Here is a 21973-nt window from a genome sequence, read left to right on the forward strand (position 1 = left end):
ATATATATATATATATATATATATATGGTTTCATCTTTTACCAGCATATAAATGTAGCCAGTGAGGGATAAGAGAACCATAGGGCTTTACCAGAAACTAAGTGGGTTGAGTTTTCTCAGAGCATACATCAACTTACAAGAAAACTACAGGATAAAAGAGAAGTTGTCCAAGAAGAAGCAAGAATGATATAAGGCAGGATAAAATTTCCCAGAGTTTGATTCCTTACACATTTTCAGTCTCAACACCATGGAATGGTGGAGATGGACATGACCTTCAAGAACCATCCTGTCCAGTCTCCTGTTTTACAAGTGAGGAAACTAAGACTCAAGGAGTAACTTGGCAAATTAAAGGTGCAGCTTAGAGAACATAGGACTCCTAACTGATCCAAACGCTGTTTTCACTCTGTCCCATTATCCTGTAAACAATGGAGCATTGGACTATTAATACATTTTGTTTTAATTTTTAGCCCCACTGAAAGCTCTATAGTAACACATATTAAAAGTATCTTTACTGTAAAGTTCTGGCATTATGGCACGTAGTTTATTATCCACCAAGCTGAAAAGATGAGTAATGAGTCACTGGTGAGTATGTAAATAATTCCTAGTTAGCACAAAAGTTATTTCTAGGGCTTCCCTGGTGGCGCAGTGGTTGAGAGTCCTCCTGCTGATTCAGGGGACACGGGTTCGTGCCCCGGTCTGGGAAGATCCCACGTGCTGCGGAGCGGCTGGGCCTGTGAGCCGTGGCCGCTGAGCCTGCGTGTCTGGAGCCTGTGCTCCGCAACGGGAGAGGACACAACAGTGAGAGGCCCACGTACCGCAAAAAAAAAAAAAAAAAAAAAAAAAAAGTTATTTCTAGAACATGTCTTATTTGTATCACGTCATTTCTAAATGTATTTTAATTTCACTTAATTTCTCAGTCTTTCTCCCGGTGGAAATGGTATATTCTCAGTATTTCTGAATAACAGTTGTATTTCACTAATATCCTATTTCTTACGGAAATGAACTCACAAAGATTTTGGATATCAGCACACATAAACACAGATGAAAAGTGAAACCTCAATTAACTTTGAGTCACATACAATACAAACAAAACTCTTCAGTGTAAATCACATTTTATTTTGAAATTCTATCCGGTTGGTAATCTCTTATGTTCGTAGCCAGAGTGCTGATATGAAGAAATGCGAAGGCCTTCATTAAAAGCAAATATGCTTGATAGGAGAATAAATTATGTCAACTGTTTTAGGGGTGCAATTTTGTAAATGATTCCAATTCCAAAGTATGTAAATTTTGGTTAAATGTCTAAAGTCCAGGAAAATATGCTGGAAAATAAGCAACTTAATCTAGGAACTCTAACAAGAAATACTCTATTGCTTTACCGCAACAGCAGAGTCTTCATGCATGCCTGCTCTGCAGCCAGAGGGCCTCTGCTCCGCCTCTTGCTAACTGTGTGAATGTGACCAAGCTATTTAACTTTCCTGATAGGCAGTTTATTCAGTTTTCAATGGGGGATAATGAGAGTACCTAAAACATAAGGTTGTTGTGAGAATTAAATTTTTTTATGAAGCATTAAGAACAGTGCCTGCATATATACAATGGAATATTACTCATCCATAAAAAGAAACGAAATTGAATTATTTGTAGTAAGGTGGATGGACCTAGAGTCTGTCATACAGACTGAAGTAAGTCAGAAAGAGAAAAACAAATACCGTATGTTAACACATATATATGGAATCTAAAAAAAAAAAGGTTGTGAAGAACCTAGGGGCAGGATGGGAATAAAGACACAGACCTACTAGAGAATGGACTTGAGGACACAGGGAGGTGGAAGGGTAAGCTGGGATGAAGTGAGAGAGTGGCATGGACATATATACACTACCAAATGTAAAATAGATAGCTAGTGGGAAGCAGCTGCATAGCACAGGGAGATCAGCTCTGTGCTTTGTGACCACCTAGAGGGCTGGGAGAGGGAGGGTGGGAGGGAGATGCAAGAGGGAGGGGATATGGGGATATATGTATATGTATAGCTGATTCACTTTGTTATACAGCAGAAACTAACACACCATTGTAAAGCAATTATACTCCAATAAAGGTGTTAAAAATAAATAAATAAAAATTAAAAAAGAACAGTGCCCGGCATGAGTCAGTGTCAGGCTTTTGGTAACTGTTAGTATTATTATCTTCAGGAAAGGAAAGAGCACACAATCAGCAGCAGCCCTTGGCTGATGGATCGTGAGGAAGGGGAGAAGGAGCATTGAACTTGACCTGAGAGGTAAGGTTAACCTGTCACTTGGTAGAAGAAATGGGGGCCCAGAGAGGTTGTGACTTGCTGGAACAGAAACAAGAGGTGGGATCTCCTCTGCTCAGAAGTCCTACAAAATGTATGATGGCCAAAGCATTAGCATGAGTTTGATTTCATAGACGTCATTCCATACTGACTATGTAGATATGGCACCTGAAGTGCACTCTGTGAATCATCAGGGCAAAGCTGGACTGAGTCTGTAGTGGAAATGAGACCAGAATCTGACTTTGACCATGAAGTTGGCCAGGTTCTACATGTAGTCAATAAAATTAAAATGACCCAGCTGTCACACAAAGCAGGCATAAGGCTTCTGCTTAACTTCCTTTCATGTAATTACACATCAGGCATAGAGTTTAAACAAATAACTGCAATTCTGATTTTAAGGTGATAAATACATAATTTGTCTTTGATAAAATTTCCCCATTTTTAGGCACATTTTTCTGGGCACCTTGACTTTTTTATGTTGGAAATGCATAATTACATAGCTTTGCTTTGAAATTTGGCAGATCTTTAACAGATATTTGGCTAACTTAGAACATTATCACATTCAGCACAGCCCAGGAAGTCCAAAATCACCAAAAAGGGAAAGATAGTGGAAAAGAAATGTGTCTTCTCCATAGATGCTGAGAACAAATCACTTCTGTTGTTTAGCAATTTTTTTCCCTCAAATTATATCTGAGCCAAGGTTTAAAAAAAAATGTTTTTAATCCATCCTTTGGAAACATTTTTATTTTAAAGAGTGTATGTAGACTTAGAATCTTTATCACAGGCCTTCCCAAAGGGTCAGGAATAGGCACCAGGGGGTGTCCTGACCTCTGAAATTGTATATTAATTGTTTGAATGTGCATGTGATAGTAATACTGGTGGGAGAGGAGATGACAATAGCTTGCATCAGATTCTCAAAAGGTTTTATGATTCCCCCCTCACCCCCGTCAAAAAAACCAGTCCTGAGAATAATGAGAGGGGTAGAAAAATGATTAGTGGATGTGTGCATTCCTGGGGAATATTCATGCAGATGGTATAAATGGCTGCCTGTCGCCGCTTCTCCAAATTCTCAAAACAAAAGAGGGTGAGGGCAAAAAAAGATTATACTCTTTAGAAATCTCCAAATCATCCTATGGAAAAAGTGTTGGTTAATGAAAAAAAAATTGGAAGAGTTCGTCTTTATGAGAACTGAAGGATGAGTTTTTGGTTGACTCATACCTTGGTTTTGCCTGTATGAGCAGTATGTAGGGTCATGACAGACCCTAGGGCTAGGATCAAGCAGGGATTACATTTACATAATTCATTCATTTGATCTTTTCAACACTGTGAAGTTAATATTGTTAGGTCCATTTTGTAGATGAGAAAATCAAAGCACAGAGAGGACAAGCGACTTGCTCAAGATTAATTTAAGGACCAGTTATCAATGGAGCTGGCATGTGACCCCAGGTATTTTGACTCTTGAGCCAGTGCACCTAACATGGAGGTCCTCCTGCCTCCAGGGAGGCCCCAGCTGACCTAGGAACCTGGATTTATAACATCACTGTCAGTTGTACCCCGAATTTGGGGCTGAGGGAGCTTGTCAGCAAGCAGGCTGGATGTGAGCTGGACACCCCTTGCCCCATGCTAACTACTCACCCCCATGTTCTAACAGCCTCTGGGTGTGGTCTGCTGTGACTTGGGGAGCAGGCTCTTGGAACGTGGGGTTGCATCTCAAGAGTGGGATTTTCTCTAATTCTGTCAAGGGGAAATGATATCATACGCCACATTAGGGATGGGGATTTGATTTCAACAACAAAGGACACACTTGAGAGTCATCAGTTGCTTGAGCCTACAGCTAAAAAATTATACACATCTACTGGGACTTAGAATGTGGAAGAAAAATACCAGGGGAATCTTTCACAGGAGGCCATGGGGGACTAGAAAGAATCTTAAAGTAAGATTTAGGATCCCCTAATTCTAGTCTTGGATTAGATATTAGCAGGAATGACTCCCACCTCTTAGCTATATAGTGTTTTCATATATGAATGGGTATATTAAACTAGATACCCTGAGGTCTTTAAAATTTGATGATTCTATGATTTGATCCTGGTTGTGTGTCATAACTATATACTTCATGTGAATTCAGAAGATATGATTTTGTAAACTTGTGTGATCCTCTCCATATAGGGGAATTAAAACTATTAGTTGAGTTTTAATAATGATTTTGCGAAACACTCAAGTGCCAAAGAAATTTCAGTCATTTTGAGGTTAACTAGAATTCCAGACTGACATTAAAATCTAATTTAAAACTAGAGTCTCCATTTATCTCCCAGGCTCCTAACCTTCCACCCCCATATCCAAGCTGCAAATAAATTCCAGATAGTGTGAACCATTTCTTTGCAAGCTAATTTTTCCCTTTACCTCTGAGGTTCAGGTTAATTTACTCCACTTAGTGTTCTAATCACTTTTCTTTAAAGAGAAAAGGAAGGAACATGACTTAGCACGACAGGCTTTTAAGGTAGGCAGCTGTAATAAAAAAAAATTAATGGGGCTTCCCTGGTGGCGCAGTGGTTGGGAGTCCGCCTGCTGATGCAGGGGACACGGGTTCGTGCCCCGGTCCAGGAGGATCCTGAGTGCCGCGCAGCGGCTGGGCCCATGAGCCATGGCCGCTGAGCCTCCGCGTCTGGAGCCTGTGCTCCGCAACGGGAGAGGCCACAATAGTGAGAGGCCTGCGCACCGCAAAAAAAAAAAAAAAAAAAAAATTAATGAAATGTTTGTGCATGGGTAATTTATATTATATACTGGCAGAATCTACTGTGGAGCCATTTCTATCAAGCCAATGTCTCTCCATAGTCTATGTCCATGTTACAAGAATCAAAACTGTTTCACTTAAGAGATGTTTCACCTTATTTGAACCCAGTGGGAGGTAGAGATTGATAATTACAAGTCAATATAATATGCATAGGACAATATCACAATAAAGCAGGTGTCAGGAGACTATCTTAGGAGCTGGGCCAGGTTAAAATAAATAAGACTCAAATCTACCCAAGTAGATTTACACTGGCATTATTAAACATGCACTTTTTCTTAATGCTGTTGATTCTCCTTAGAAACTTTTGATAGAATGGAACAATATACCTCATAGAGTTGCCATGAAGGCTAGATGATATAATACATATACAATTCTTAGTGAAGTAGTTGGCATATACATATAGTAAATTCTCAATAAATGATACCCATTTCATCTGTTAGGAATGTTGTTTGGCTCCATATAACAGGTACACAAAAGCAGCTGCTTAACCCAATACTTTCCTTCCACAGTAGAAACCTGGGGTAGGCAGCCCAGTGCTGGTATGGAAGCTCCAGGATGCCATCAAGGTCCCAGATCCTTCCATCTTTCCATTTGGCTTCTATCCTAATGCTTGCAAAGGTGGGTCCTATATCTTCAAGCCTTACAACCACGTTCTAGGAAAGGATGAAGAGGAATGGCAAAGAGCACTATTGCAGCCCTGTCTGTCATTTTATTCCTTTAAATCAGGGAAACAACAGGATTCCTGGAAGCTTGCCTAGAAGACGTCTGCTCATATCCCTCTTGCTAGAACTCAGCCATGTGGATGAACGTGGCTGTAAAGGAAGCTGAGAAATGGAATTTTATAACTGGACATATTGCTACACTCAATAAAATCTGCCTCCATTGCAAGGGCCATCAATAGTGTATAAAACTAATCCCATTTGTCTTCAGTTAACACCATACTGTGGTGCTGTTGGTATGGAGGACGGGTGAAAAGATATTGGGAAAGCAACCAGGAGGGTGTGACACAGCTATTACCACGATGCATTGACACACCATATAGTCTATCTAAAGGCATCGTATAACTTTGTTTTCCAATTCTATGGCAATGGGTTGTCTCCTTCAGATAAAATGCCCAAAGGTTCAGAGGCAACAAAAGAAATCTTTGGCTTTGGTCTGACATTCCCCACACGTCACCACTTGTTTTCACGTCTCCATTCGGTTTTGCAGCAGCACTTTCCATGAATCACCTCCATTATCCTGTGAGTCAGCTCCCACGTAATTAGCATCACATTCAACATCTGTCTTCAGAGGCGCTGCAGTTTCTTCCTGGGGAAGACGAGGGCCTATCTGCTCCTACCTCAGCTGAGGCCTCCGGCTGATTTGCAACTAACTTGCAGCCAAGTGGAATACCAGCAGTTCCCATCTCTAGTGCTAGTTACGTGGCTAACTCTGGCTGGCCTGGTGGGGTGCTCCAAAGTATGAGGTATGCAGACCAGTACCACCTGGGAGCTTGTTAGAAATACAATTTTTCTGTACCCTCCTTGGGTGTCTGGCATCAGAATCTCTGGGTGTAAGGCCTAGGAATCTTTTTTTTTTTTTTTTTTCAGCTTTATTGAGGTATAATTGGCCCAGGAACCTCACGCTTTTAACAAACTCTCCAGATAATTCTTACTCAAGAAACATTGTCTTTGTCCTCCAGGTGGGTTTTAGCATGTCTCTAACCTAAACACTTAGCAGAAGTAAAGATGCTCACCCTCCAGGCTACCCACTCAGACAGTGTAATAGCTTATTTGCCTTCTCTGTCAACTACCATTTACAAGCAGAAAATGCTTTGAATATTTTCGGTTTAATTATAGTCAGAGCAGAGCTGGCTTGGGGAAACATGAACATTCCAAACATAATAAAATGCAGTCAATTATATTGGGCTGTGCTGATTTCCTGAGGGCCAACGAATGTCACCCTATACAGTCCCTAACCGAATAAACATAGCTGCCTACTTAGCGATTCACCCTCTCACACCTGTGTTGGAACCTGCCAGAAGCACTGAATTAAAATAGAGTACAGCCCAACATCTCCTCATAAAAATCTATGGCTGCAAACCCAGAGGAGTTTGCAGTGCAGGCAATAAAAAGGTTTTTTTCTGTCACTCAAGAATTTAGTGAGGGGTGTTAGCCTCCATGCTCCTCAGTGGACGTGCAGATTTCTCATTAACTCTTTCACTTAAGAATGTCTAGAAGGCTAGCATTTCATGACTTTATGGGGTTTCAGAGGAAATAAGCTTATGAAAGTTTCCTATTCCTAAACATGTGAAATGGAATCAAATGTCCTTTGTTTATTTATTTCTCTATTCTTTTTTTTAATATAAATTTTATTTATTTAGTTAGTTAGTTATTTTTGGCTGCATTGGGTCATTGTTGATGCACACAGGCTTTCTCTAGTTTTGGCGAGCGGGGCCTACTTTTCATTGCAGTGAACAGGCTTCTCACTGCGGTGGCTTCTCTTGTTGTGGAGCATGGGCTCTAGGCGCACGGGCTTCAGTAGTTGTGGCACGTGCGTTCAGTAGTTGTGGCTCGCGGGCTCTAGAGCACAGGCTAAGTAGTTGTGGCACACAGGTTTAGCTGCTCCACAGCATGTGGGATCTACCCGGACCAGGGCTCAAACCCATGTCCCCTGCACTGGCAGGCAGATTCTTAACCATTGCACTACCAGGGAAGCCCTCATTTCTCTATTCTAAAATACATTTCTGGAAAGCCTATACAATGCAAGCCATTCTGAGGATACCAGGAAGATATAAAATGAATAATACAGAGTTTGAATAATTCAAGGAAAAGCAGTACCAGGACTTGCATAGAGAAGATGATTCTTCCACAGTGAGGGTCCATCAAGGAATTAATCAAATAACAACAATGAAATGAGTGCCCATAGATTGAAGAGCATTTAATCGACCAATTATTATACTGCTTCAATGTGAAATCACTGGTACTATATACTGGCAATCATAAAGACTAGTTTGTTTGCAGGCAGGGCCCAAGCTTTAGTGTCTTCTAATAAAGAGAGGTCCATAGCAGCTAATTCCTCAAGAGGACAGCTTAAAAGAAGTAACTAGAAAAACTATTGCAACTGAAAGGCATTGCTAACAAGTTTGTACACAAAAATTTTTCCGTAGATCATATTCCCATATCTTCTGTAAAACAGTAATGCCCATCAGGTATTATTTCTCTCTTCTCTCACTTGTGATGTATTAATCCCCGTTCCCAACCCATAACAGCAATATGCATTACCTGCCTGGCAGGACTAAATAATATATCATGATTTTGTGTTAAGTTTTACCCACAGATACTCTCATAGAGGTATGTATACTTTCCCAAATTGCTTTTGTTTACTCAATTATTCATTAATTTAATAACTGTTTACTTAACAAATATTTGTTCTAGGTCCAGGGGATTTAATAGTGAGTAGGGAAAATGTGGGCTCTACCCTAATGGAACTTAATTACTATTCATTGTGGTAAATAAATAAAAGTGATACTATAATGGTAAATTTTATGTTATGTATATTTTACCACCAAAAAAAGTGAAAACAAAAAAAAGATATTGTAGTGTCAGGTAAGAATACCCAAAAGGGAAATTAAGCAGCATCAGAGAACAGAGACTGATATGGGAATGGGACACAAATGTCCTTTTAGATACAGTGGTTGGAGAAGTCCTCTTGCAGGAGGGGATATTTTGCCAAATGGCATTAAGTGACCAAGTGAGATTAAGGACATGATCTGTGAGCAATTGCACAAAGGGAGAGAGTAAGTCATTCTAAAGTCTGGAAAAAGAGCATTTCAGGGCTGGAGCGCAAAGAGCCTGAGATGTGAAGGGCCTTGGAGTATTTGAGAATTGGAAAGAAGTCAAGTGTGGGGTGCAAAGTCAGCTAGAGGAATAATGGTAAGAAATGAGCTGGAAGGAGATGCCAGGGGCCAGATCCTGCAAATCCTGTGAGGTAATTTTGAGGCATTTTTGGGTTTTGAGTGTGATGGGAAGCTAATGAATGATTCTGAAAAGGAGGGTTATATGATTTAATGTGCTTTTTAAAAATTAAATTTTCATTTTGAAATAATTTTAGATTCACATGTAGTTGTAAGAGACAATATAAAGAGAGCCTGTGTACTCTTTATCCAGTGTCCCCCCATGGTAACACCTTACAAAAACTATAACACAACACCACAACCAGGATATTGACACTGATACAGTCAAGTCCAGAACATTTCCAGCACCACAAGGATGTCTCCTATTGCCCTTTTATAGCCATGTCCACTTCCCACCCCCTCCTCTGTCCCTGCCCCTAGCAACCACTAATCTGTTCTCCATTGCTATAATTTTGTTATTTCAACGATGTTATATAAATGGAATCCTACAGTATATGACCTTTGGGGATTGATTTTTTCAATCAGCATATCCCTGGAGGTTCATCCAGGTTGGTGTGTGGTTCATTCCTTTTCATTGCTGAGTAGTGCCCCTTGTATGCATGAACTACAGTTTGTTTAGCCATTTCCCACTGAAGGACATCTGGCTTGTTTTCAGTTTGGGGCTATTAAGAATAATGCTGCTATGAACATTCATGTACAGTTTTCTGTGTGAACATAAGTTTTTCTTCCTTTGGGATAAATGCTCAGGAATGCTATTGCTGGGCCACATGTTTAGTTTTACAAGAAACTGGTACACTGTTTTCCAGAGGGGCTGTTCCATTTCAAATCCCACCATCACAGCAGGAGAGATTCAGTTGCTCAGCAACCTTACCAGCACTTGGCACTGTCAGCTTCTTGCTGTTGTTTTTATTTTTTTTTATTTGTTACTTTAGTATTCTAATAGGTGTGTAGTGGTAACCCATTGTGGTTTTAGTTTGGACTACCTTAATGATTAATGATGTTAAGCATCTTTTCATATTCTTGTTAGCCATTTGAACACCTTCTTTGTCACCTTCTTTGATGACATGTCTGTTCAGATCTTTTGCCCAAGTAACATTTAATTTTAGCTAATAGTTATATCTGGGTTAATATTTCCCCTTCTATTTCACCTTAGTAAATTGAGTTACATTTTAATTTTTTTTTTTTTTTTTTTTTGCGGTACGTGGGCCTCTCACTGTTGTGGCCTCTCCCGTTGCAGAGCACAGGCTCCGGATGCACAGGTTCAGCAGCCATGGCTCACGGGCCCAGCCGCTCCGCGGCATGTGGGATCTTCCCGGACCGGGGCACGAACCCGCGTCCCCTGCATCGGCAGGCGGACTCTCAACCACTGTGCCACCAGGGAAGCCCACATTTTAATATTTAAAACTCGAGGTTCTTAGAAGAAAGATAACTAATCTCTTAGCAAAATTAATTTTCCAACAAATAACAATGAAATTTTATTCAAACCTCTTAGTAAAATGTGTTTACGAGGCAGAATATCTGTGCCAAGGGTGGGTCTACTAATACTGTCCTTTTGATCTGAACTAACATTAATTTTATAACCCACATTTCCTACTGCAGTCAAGCTAAGCATTAGTCAACAATGTTTATCTGTACATAACAATGTCTACAGATATAAGTACAAATGAAAGTAATCATCTAAATATTTTAATTCCCCAAAATGTGCTTTTGTTTTAATTTGAGGAAGAAAAATAATTAAGCAAAAGAATGGATGCTGTACTCTGTGTACTCTGCATGTTTAGATATAACTTTAGTAAGTGTCTGTTAATTAAATACAGTGAAACATTCAGTTGTTGACTAGAAAAATGCAGAAGTACTATTTGGATGATTCGGATGAAAGAAACATAAACAGCTACTTCTTTAAGAGCCAGTGATTCTGCACTTATATTCTCTATCCCATCTTCCCTTATGCAGACACATACAGATTCCTTCTTTGCGGCAGTGTCTCTTTGAGGAAAGTGTGCTTTATTGGTAGGATCATTTCCTCTTTTTTTTTTTTTTAATTCTATTGAGTTAAAATTTACATACATTAAAATAAATCCATTTTTGCAGAGTCCAATGAGTTTTGATAAACATATGCTTGTTTAACCATGGCCACGATCAAGAAATAGAGTATCTTCAAAAAAAAAAAAAAGAAAAAAAGAAAGAAAAAGAAAAAGAAGGAGAAAGAAAGAAATAGAGCATCTTCATCATCCCAAAAAAGTTCTCTCATGCCCCTTTGAAGTCAGGACACTCCCACCCCTCACCCAGGTCACCCCTCATCTAATTTCTATCACTATAGCTTAGTTTTTGTCTGTTCTAGGATTTCATACAAATGGATCCATACAATATGTTCCCTTTTGTATCTGGCTTTGTTTGCTCTGCATAATGTTTTGAGATTCATCTAGTTTGTTGGATTTGAATCCCAGCTCTTTTTACAAGCTGTATGGCAAATGGACCAATTATTTAACTTCTGTTTTTTCAGCTGAGGAATTGTCTTATTCGTACCTTTCTGAGGGGGTTGTTATGAGAATTAATATCAAGGTAGCTGGCTTGGTGCTCAATAATTTTATCCGTATGGATATAAATGTAATTTATATCATTATATTTTTTTCCTTCATTGTCTCCTCCTATCAAAGGAGAAGTGGATAATTCTGAAGCGGCCACAAGCCTAATTCAACATGTTCTATGAGAGAAACCAGCACAAAGAAAACTCTGCAATCATAACTTTTATTATTGAACAAAGACACTCCCCTGAATTTCTGCCTCTTTCTTCCCCGTCTCCTTTGGCCTTGAGCAAATTGGTTATAGGCAGCTCTGCCTTCTCTGCCCTAGGTTCCATTCTGCCCCTTCCAGAGTCAAATGACTTCCAAGACAAGGGCACAATATCCTTTCCCTCCCAACCCAGTAAAAGAGAAAATGAAACTACAGGCCGTCCCCTCCAGGGGCTTTTTAGATATAAAAGACTAAGCACAAGCAGCCTTTCCTTCCCCTAACAAAAATCTTGTCATTCCTGACCTGATTCCATCAAGTGGGGATTCGGGATATGGGAGAGGAAGAGCAGCTGGAGATTCGACATTTCCTCCCTGATCGGTCACCTCTGCCAAATCTCTTCCTGCTCACACTAGAAAATGATTGATATTCTAGCTTCTTTTTGCTTTTACCACTGTTCACCCCATTTTGTTCTCTTACACTTTTGTCCATCTCTTCCTCTGTGGTGCATTCATGATATTGTAATATGAACATTCATTCACAGGAAGCTGGGGGGTGGGCAGGAGGAAAGATACAGGGCCTATAATTCTGGCAATTAGCAACTTTCAAGAATAGGGTTAATGATACAGTCTTCTCATAGATGATATATATCAAAAATTGGGAAAAATACTGAGATAAAATGGTTAGTGTCTTCAAAGGCCTTAGAGTGTAGTAAGAACATAAGAACTTATATCAATATATTATTACAGAGAAAAGTTAATAAAGTTCTATGAAAGTCCAGAAGAAGACACATTTTTAAGAAATCTTGTTGAACCAATAAACCAATGAAAAGCAAAAAAAAAAAAAAAAAAAGAATAGGGTTAATGGATTTAACTAGTGTCCCTTTAATCTTCTGAAAGACCTCTCTTTTGGCACTGCCCCTGGCTTCTCAAGCATTGCCACCCACTGGGTGTAGTCAGGTCACCAACCAAAAGACAGCTCTCATGTGTTTGATCAAAGTCAGATCTGTCTCTACACACTACTATATATAGGGAACTATATTCAATATCCTATGATAAACCATAATGGAAAAGAATCTGAAAAGAAATATATTTATATATGTATACTGATTCACTTTGCTGTACACCTGAAACTAACACATTATAAATCAACTACACTTCAATAAAAAAATTATACTGAATATATCCAAATAAAACTTATTACATCCATTAAAAAAAACTTAGATCTGTCTCATCTAGGGTTTACCCAATCAGTCAGCTGCAGCCCCACTTGCTCAGATGTGTCTTTAACACTTGAATTATTAGAGTGGCTTAGTCAAGAGTACAACGGTAAATACAAAAAAAAGGTGTGCACAAAAATGGTTTTAAGTAGCCAGTGTTTGGTCCCAAGAAATTAATAATTCTTTGGAGTTGATACAAACTGTTTTGCTATGGATGTAAAGTACATGTCTAATTAACATGGGTATGTGTATTAGAAATAACATGGCAAGAAAAAAAAGTAAGATGGACACATGATTCCAAATGATATTCAGATGCATTCATTTCCAGTTATTGAACTTGTTTATTTCTCTGAATAGAATGATATTTGCTGCAGGTAGCAAAATTCTAATGAAAAACCCATGAGACATGACTGTCCTTTAAGGTATACTTTACCTTTTGTTCTTTCACATGCTAACGAAAACCCTATTGCTTATTTCATGAAGGAAATGAAATATTCCCAAAATTAAGGCTTTAATGGGATGTTGAAATAAGAGATGAATTTTAGGGGGACATGAACATTATAATGTTTTAATTTTGATAGTGCATGTTAATCAAGTTTCTCTGAATACCTCCCTGAGTCAGAGGTTGTTGGTATTCCTCTATACTCCCCCAACCCCAATCATCCATTCTAGATGGGTCCTACGATTCAGTTTTACCAGTGGAATGTGAGGGAAGTGAGCCCTATCCATGGCAGGTAAGAGTGTGTGTGCTTTCTCCATGCAGTCTCTCCTTTCCTTAGAGTTAAACATAAAGGAATCCAAGATGGTAGACTTAAAAGACGGAAGAAGCCTAGGCTTTGTGCTTCAAGGAGGGCTACACAGAGGAGCTACCCAACTTGATTCAGACCATAACGTAAGAAATAAATAACCACAAGAAAAAAACTGTATTACATTGTCACTATGATATTAGGGTTGGTCTATAGTGTTATTAATTTCCCTGGCTAATGTAGTCTCTTTCCCATATCTGATTTGTGTGATGAAATGGGGTTGGTATTCACAGACCCAACTCCAGGAAAACACAGCCAGAGATCTTTGAAGAACCATTTACTTCCTTATTTTATTGTTGTTTCTGTATAGGCTGGGGTGGGGTAGCAGATGGATGGGTAGAGGGATAAGTATACCGTTAGTAAGAGTCAGTCTCAGGGACCATATCGTCTCTTACTTTTCAAATCCCAGGCAAGGCATAACAATTAGAATTTCTATAATGGACTACTAAAATCTTACAGGTTTAAGGGAACCTTATAATATGTTTATACTTGTCTACCTTGCAGAGATAGAGGCAGAATATTATTTTGTTTGTTTGTTTCCTTTTTGGTTTTTGCATCCCAAGGTAATTACCGTATTAAGAACTTAAGGAAAGAGGTGATCATCATGAAATCAGTGGCCAGTGAATTAGAACCAATTTCTAGCTGCTTGAGAAAGAATTAATTTTATTATTTCTTTGAAAATCTAATATTGGCAAGAATTACTTTATTATTTCTTTGAAAATCTAATATTGGCAATAATTAATTTTATTATTTCTTTGAAAATCTAATATTTTTTTCCTATAAAAAAGCCAGCTGGGGAAATGAGGCTTGGTTCTGCCAGAGTAAATAGTAGACTAATTGTTCTTCATTATGAGTACCCATGGTATAACTAAATGGTCCTGTCCACCACAGACTCTGGAGGGGTAAACTATGTGTTATCTAGGAAAAAAGTCCTGTCATCTCCCTCACTGGCAAACATGAGTGATATAAGAAGAGATGATTGCTTCTTACTCTCTGGGACTAAAGGAAGAAAAAGATTACATAAAGCCTGGAAAGGATTATTCACCAAATATTTGTTGAGAGTTTACTATGGGACAGGCATAAATTCTCAAAAGGGACCAAAGAAAATATTATATGTAGTGAAGACATTACCCCTTCAAAAAGAAGAGACATAATTTCAATTCACTATACTTATTCATCTGAAATAAAATATCTTATAGGGAAATACTTATATAATACATGTATGTGTATGTATACATTCATAAAAATACATACATGTGTATGGACTTCAAAAAGCAATACTAAGAATTATTTTTCTATGCAATTAACTCACATTTTTGCCTATGTGGTAGATTGCAAAATAGCCACAATTCTTCAAACCTACCTGTCTGCATGACCCTTTTATAACTTTGCAGCTTCTCCTATCACAATATGGCAGTTATTTTCCCTCTCCTTTGAATCTGGGCTGATCTTCTGACTTGCTTTGGCCAATAGATATGACTGAAGTAATGATATGCGAGTTCTGAGTCTAGGTCTCAAGAGGTCTGTATGCTTCTTCCCTCTCTTGAAACTGTCAAGGTAACATGTAAACAAACCCAAGCTAGCCAGCTGGATGATAAGATACATGTGGCCCAACAGCCCCATTGTCCCACTGCCCAGCAAACAGCCAGTCAACCTCAGAAGTAAAGCCTCTCTGCTGCTGACCACAGATGTGAGAAAATATGATCAAAACTCAATGCTCAGAAGAGCCACCCAGCTGAGTCAAACTGTTGACCCAGAGAATAGTAGGCTAAATAAATTTTTGTTGTTTTAAGCCACTAAGCTTTAACATGGTGTGTTAGGCAGCAAGAGATAAGTGATGCAACCAACAGGGGGATTTTAATATATGCATTAACCATGGAAGAATTTTTAGTAGGCTGCTAAATAATATTCTACTTATTTTTAAAAGTAAGGTTCTCATCCCTAAACTACAGTCCTTTCCTCTAGCGCTCACTGTGGTAAATACATAAGGAAGCTGGAGTTTAAATCTCAAATTCACACTTATTTACTAGGTAGACCTCGGGGAAGTCACTTGGCCTCTCAGGTTTTAGTTTATCCTACGTTAAGATGGAGATATGCTATTTCATCGAGTTTTGTTGGGAGGATTAAATAAACTGACATAAGTAAATTGTCCATTACTATACCTGCAACATAATAGACACACACAAAGCAGTTCTTTTTCTTCCCAAGCTTTCTGTTTCTTTCTCTCTATTTTTAATTGTGCAGTGATTCCCAGTGTCCCCCTCTGTCACTAATTCTGGAACTATCACTTTGAAACACAGTTAACTAACTTTCATTCTAGTGGCCTCTCCCTTGCTTAAAACAACTTTTTTTCCCCATGGGTTTTACACAAACTAGGTTTATTACACATATGACATCTACCTTTAAAGAAATTATGTATATGTTTATATTGTATATATTATATATAGTTATAAATTATATATTACACATATTTTATGTGCATATATGTGTAATTTGCTTATCACTACCTGAAATTAATGTGTATATTTCTATACTTACATATTTGATTACTTAGTATTGTTTGTCTCACCCACAAGAACATCAGCTCTCTGAGGTTTTTGTGTTTCATATCCCCACCCCTGGCACAGCACCTGGGACACAGTAGACAATAAGTATTTGTGGAATGAAAGGATAAATGAACAAATGCTTCTCAATCATTACTATGAAACAAATTTACACATTTGTGGAAAAACATTTAATTCAAAGATTTTTTAATGCGATTTTGAAAGACATTAGAAAGAGAGAGAAGTAACATGACATGAAGGGATTTCACTATTGCTTGCTTTATGCAGTTTGCCTTTTAATGGTTTTTCATCACAATGAGGATTTCCTAAAATATTTTCTCATCTAAGACTGAAGATTTCATCTGAAATTTTGAATAGTAACTGTAATTAATTATGTAAGTACTCTCTGTAGTAGAAACTGTTCCTATGACTTAAAACAGTTAGATTACAACTATGAACAGCATAATCAGACATATATACTCTGTCATAAAACTGATTTGAGGGCTTCCCTGGTGGCGCAGTGGTTGAGAGTCCGCCTGCCGATGCAGGGGACACGGGTTCGTGCCGCGGTCCGGGAAGATCCCACATGCCGCGGAGCAGCTAGGACCCGTGAGCCATGGCCGTTGAGCCTGCGCGTCCAGAGCCTGTGCTCTGCAACGGGAGAGGCCACAACAGTGAGAGGCCCACGTACCACAAAAAAAAAAAAAAAAAAAAAAAAGTGATTTGAAAAGTTGGATTTGAATCTCATAGGGTAAAATTAAACTCTTTTGGAAACTCTTCTTATTTCTCAGTTTAAAATATATTCCAACTTGCTGTGCTCCCCGGAAAGAACCTATAAATCCTTGAAAACCCTTTTATTATCTGCTGTTAAAAACGATTTCCTTTGGGCAAATTGCACTCTCCAAGCAATCCTTTATTGCCTACATGACATATTATGGTCCAACAGTGGATCTAAGAATTCTTTGGAAACCTTAAATTGCTCTAAGCTTTAAAATCAAATGCTTAGACTAAGCTAGTTCGTCTAACAAAAAGAGCAAGCAGAAGAAATCAGGGCAAAAAAAGAGGGAGAAGCAAATGCAGAAAACATTAACTTAGAAAGTCAGAAAATATGAATTTTTATAGTTTGGGGTTTCATTTCCGGTCATTTCATCTAAAATGCTTTGTCTATTCTTCAGGCTGTGGTCATTGTATGAATAACAGGCACCCTAAATAGATTATGTGTAAACTGAAGACTATGGAACTTAATATGCACAAAACTCTGTCATAATTTTTCTTTCAATTAGGATAAAGTTTATCTTTCCGTGACTTCATCTACCACCTAAAGGCGAATGATGTCTAAATTTGTCACCAGTTCCCTTCTCTATCAAGTGTTCCAATGGTCCTCACCAAGTAAATGTCTTATCACCACCTCATCACCAACCACCAAGTCAACGTGACCCACACAAAACTCAGTTATCTCTTGTACTACTTATCTCATCCCATGACACGGTAACCCACCAGGCTCCCCAAGCAGAAGTCTTGCAGTTTTCCTTTCTCACTCTCATTCTCTCTTTAACCACTCACCAGAACCTGTTGTTCTACCTTCAGATTCCAAACTTCTAACCATCTTTCACAATGTAGTCTCACACCACCTCCCCAGATCATTGCCTTTCATTTTCCCTTCATTTCTTCAGGCTGCTGAAGATTATTCTTCTTGGGAGGTGTTGATTTGTTAACAGGAAATATTTCCCAAACTCAATATTCCTCCTTACATCGGTAAAATTGTGAATACATATAATATTTCTCTTTCATCTTGGTGTTTCATAATTTTATGTATATTTAAAACTTAACTTATTGATACTTTTTAGAGAAACTATTTTTCCATACCTTTGTTCATTATGTATACTTGTTTTATAAATATACTAAAAACACTTATAATGCATAAGTAATGATCTGCAATTTTTCTTCCAGACTTACAATAAAAGCTCACCCATATCAATTTTAAATAATAACGGCAAAAAAAAAAGAAGATCCTTAGAAGAGATTATGATACTAAGTGAAGTAAATCAGAGAAAGACAAATATCATATGATATCGCTTATATGTGGAATCTAAAAAAATGATACAAATGGACTTATTTACAAAACAGAAATAGACTCACAGACATAAAAAACAAACTTATGATTACCAAAGGGGAAAGACAAGGGAAGGGATAAATTAGGAGTTTGGGATTAACAGATACACACTACTAGTTATAAAATAGATAAAAAACAAGGATCTACTGCATGGAACAGGGAACTATATTCAGTAACTTGTATAAACTATAATGTAAAAGAATCTGAGAAAGAATATATATATATGTCTGACCGAATCACTTTTCTGTACACCTTAAACTAACACAACATTGTAAATCAACTATACTTCAATAAAGAGTTGTTTGTTTTGAAAAAACAAAAAAGACCCTTATAAACCAATAAAAATTGACACCTTTTCTAAAGAAACAGAAATTTACAAGTGAAAAGTAAAGTTCCAACTCACTCTAACAATAAAAATCTTGAAATATCTAGGAATAAATTTGAAGAGAAGTGTGAAGATATTGTATAGGGAATATTATGCAACACTACTGAAGAGTGCAATGTAAAAACTGCATAAATGAAGAGTCAACGTTTTTTCTTTACTGTAAGTAAGAACTCAATATTGTGAAACTATAAATTTTCCCTGAATCAGTCCATAAATTCAATGTGACCAAAATAAAACCCCAATATTATTTCATTTTACAAGTTATCAGAATTTTTCTAAAGTATATCTGGAAGAGTAATAAAGGAAAATTTTGAACAATAAAGAGTATAGAGCAAGAAAGTATCCTTCCAGATTTAAGAATGTATTCTAAAGCCAGAGTAATTAAAACCAATGTACTGGGACAGGATTAAACAGATCAATGGAAGCTTTGTATAGAAATCTAGTCAAATATATAATGGAAAAGCAAATATGGCAATCCAAAACAATAGGGGAGAAATGATTATTGAATCAATGGACTTGGACAAGCTAGTATCTTTGAAAAAAAAAAGACCTGGATCCCTCTATCCTTTCCCAGAATAGCTTTTATATGAATCAAAGATTTAAATGTACAAAGCAAAGATAAAATTACCAAAAGGAAACACAGAAGTTTAGTACTTTCTAAACATATTAATTATTTGTGGAAAATTAAATAATAAAAGAGATATTGGAAAAAATAGCAATACATGACAAAAAATTAAAATCATTTTATATATGAAATAGGTTTTATACATATGAAATATTAATGACTATGATGGAAGATTAAAGAGTAATCTGTAACATGATGCCATTTATATAAGACTGTTTACCTACTTCTATACATCTATAAATGTATAGAGAAAGGTCTAGAAGAATATGCTATAAAATAATAATTATTATATTCTCATAGGCATGGGATAAGATTTTTGATAATTTTTATATTCTTTGACTATATTTGCATTGTTTCAACTGTTTATAATAAACATTTATAATCATTATAAAAATGATAAAGCTATTTTAAGCAAAATTAAATTTGTATGGAATAATAAACACAGGAAAAAGCCAAGAGAATACTGCAAAAGGAAAATCAACAAAAACTACTACTCCATATATTTTTTTAACATTTTTATTGGAGTATAATTGCTTTACAGTGGTGTGTTATTTTCTGCTTTATGACAAAGTGAATCAGCTATACATATACATATACCCCATATCTCCTCCCTCTTGCGTCTCCCTCCCACGCTCTCTATCCCACCCCTCTAGGTGGTTGCAAAGCACCGAGCTGATCTCCTGTTCTCTGTGGCTGCTTCGCACTAGTTATCTATTTTCCATTTGGTCTACTCCATGTTTTTTAAAAGAGAATATAATTCACATACACGTAAAAGAGAAACTATGTGAATTGGTGTTCAAAAAAAGTTCATTATTTATTCATCATTTATTACATTTCATACTCAATTCATCCTCTGGTTTACCATGCAAATAAAATAATCATTTAAGATATTTATGACTCAATTTATCTGTTTATGACTGATATAAAGAAATATAAGGAACCATATTTTAGGCATAGGACAATGCTTAATAACCCTTTTATTAGAGCATTTTTTTTCACTAGAAGAGATATAATAATTGATAAAAATGTACAAAAATATTCATATCAGAACTGCTTTAGAATGCGCACCACGAAGTCAGTACTTCTTAGTGAGTAGGGAAGGTAAAAGACTTCCTCAATGAAAAAAAGCAAGAGAAAGATCAGATTGTAAAAAAAAAAAAAAAAGACAACTGTTAAAAAAATCGTTTAAGGGGCTTCCTGGGTGGTGCAGTGGTTGAGAGTCCGCCTGCCGGTGCAGGGGACACGGGTTCGTGCCCCAGTCCGGGAAGATCCCACATGCCGCGGAGCGGCTGGGCCCATGAGCCATGGCCGCTGAGCCTGCGTGTCTGGAGCCTGTGCTCCACAACAGGAGAGGCCACAACAGTGAGAGGCCCGCATACCACCAAAAAAAAAAAAAAAAATTGTTTAAGTCAACATTGATTTGTTTTAGACAAGGATATTGCAACCATCACTTAAGGTTTGGTGGCACATTCTTTATCAGGTCCTTAAGGCAATATATTTAAGCTAATTTACAATTTGATTTGATGTTAACTTTTTAAACATCATCTCAAAATAATGCCCTCACAATAGCCTTTTTTAAATGTATTTAGAGAAACACATGAAGACACATATTAATCAAACTATCAAAAATTAAATACAAAGAAAAAATATTAAAAGAAGCAAGGGAAAAACAACAAATAACATACAAGGGAATCCCCGTAAAATTAACAGCTAACCTTTCAGCTGAAACTCTGCAAGCCAGAAGGGCATGGCAGGACATATTTAAAGTGAAGAAAGGGGAAAACCTACAACCAAGATTATTCTACCCAGCAAGGATCTCATTCAGATTTGATGGAGAAATTAAAACCTTTACAGACAAGCAAAAGCTAAGAGAATTCAGCAGCACCAAACCAGCTTTACAACAAATGCTAAAGGAACTTCTCTAGGCAGGAAACACAAGAGAAGGAAGAGACCTACAATAACAATCACAAAACAATTAAGAAAATGGTAATAGGAATATACATATCGATAATTACCTTAAATGCAAATGGATTAAATGCTCCAACCAAAAGACATAGACTGGCTGAATGGATACAAAAACAAGACCTGTATATATGCTGTCTACAAGAGACCCACTTCAGACCTAGGGATACATACAGACTGAAAGTGAGGGGATGGAAAAAGATATTCCATGCAAATGAAAATCAAAAGAAAGCTGGAGTAGCGATTCTCATATCAGACAAAATAGACTTTAAAACAAAGACTATTACAAGAGACAAAGAAGGACACTACATAATGATAAAGGGATCAATCCAAGAAGAAGACATAAAAAATAATTGTGGCTTTATTATAGTAGTGCTCAATAACACCACTATAGTTAAGGGTCTACCAGGTTTCCATTAAGAACACCTATTTCTGAGTTCACCGTAAAAGATCATATTGGCTTTAACCAGCTGGATAGTGCACAAAAAAGCAGTTTTATTTGTTGCTGGTGCTTTTTTTGTACTACTAGATATTAAAAATCTTTCATTATATCTTCAAAATCCAACTTGTATAAAGTAAATCAAATCACCTCATGATTTAGACTTTAGAACCAAGTAGAGA

General features: G+C 37.3%; 1 protein-coding gene across 1 annotated transcript in view; it reads right to left on the reverse strand.

Annotated features, from left to right (window-relative positions):
• RAB3C (RAB3C, member RAS oncogene family) overlaps positions 1 to 21973 on the reverse strand; it is a gene marked incomplete at both ends in the record, with an annotated part of 314166 nt that overhangs the window by 210846 nt on the left and 81347 nt on the right. The gene's annotated exons all lie outside the window — the stretch shown is intronic.

The sequence above is a fragment of the Mesoplodon mirus genome, assembly GCF_964341445.2.
Source record: "Mesoplodon mirus genome assembly, chromosome: 5".
NCBI classification, from domain to species: domain Eukaryota; kingdom Metazoa; phylum Chordata; class Mammalia; order Artiodactyla; family Ziphiidae; genus Mesoplodon; species Mesoplodon mirus.